Consider the following 499-nt stretch of genomic DNA (forward strand, 5'->3'; position numbering starts at 1 on the left):
AAAAATTTAGGCGAACTGTTAACATTTTTTTTAAACTGGCATTGATTGAGTATTGTTGGCATTTGAGTCCCCACCAGCTAGACAGACAGACAGACAGACGGCTGTATTTTGACTGCATTATGAACCTGTAAATATATATAATAATAAAAAGTACATATGCCTTAACGTAAAGTCAAACGAGGTGTCTGAATGAGGTTGTCGGTAGGAGTGTGTGGCGTTTGTTTCTTCAGTCGAGCTTAATCTGTTGTTTTGGTTTGTGAAGGTAGATGCGGTTTTTTAAAGCAGAAAAAATCTCAGTTGGGACTCTTCAAAAATGTCCTTTCGGTGTGTTGAAGGTCCCATTGGCTTCTGGGTCTTAGTGCCCCCCTCTCCCTCCCTCCCTCCCTACCTTTCCCTCCCCCCTTTCATGTCTGTCAAACTAGGGGTGTGCGATATCAAGAAGAAAAAAAAATTATTCTGATATTTTTCGGGGTATTTTGCTGATAACTGACGATATTTT

Source organism: Ammodytes marinus, assembly GCF_949987685.1.
Source record: "Ammodytes marinus genome assembly, chromosome: 8".
Classification (NCBI taxonomy): domain Eukaryota; kingdom Metazoa; phylum Chordata; class Actinopteri; order Uranoscopiformes; family Ammodytidae; genus Ammodytes; species Ammodytes marinus.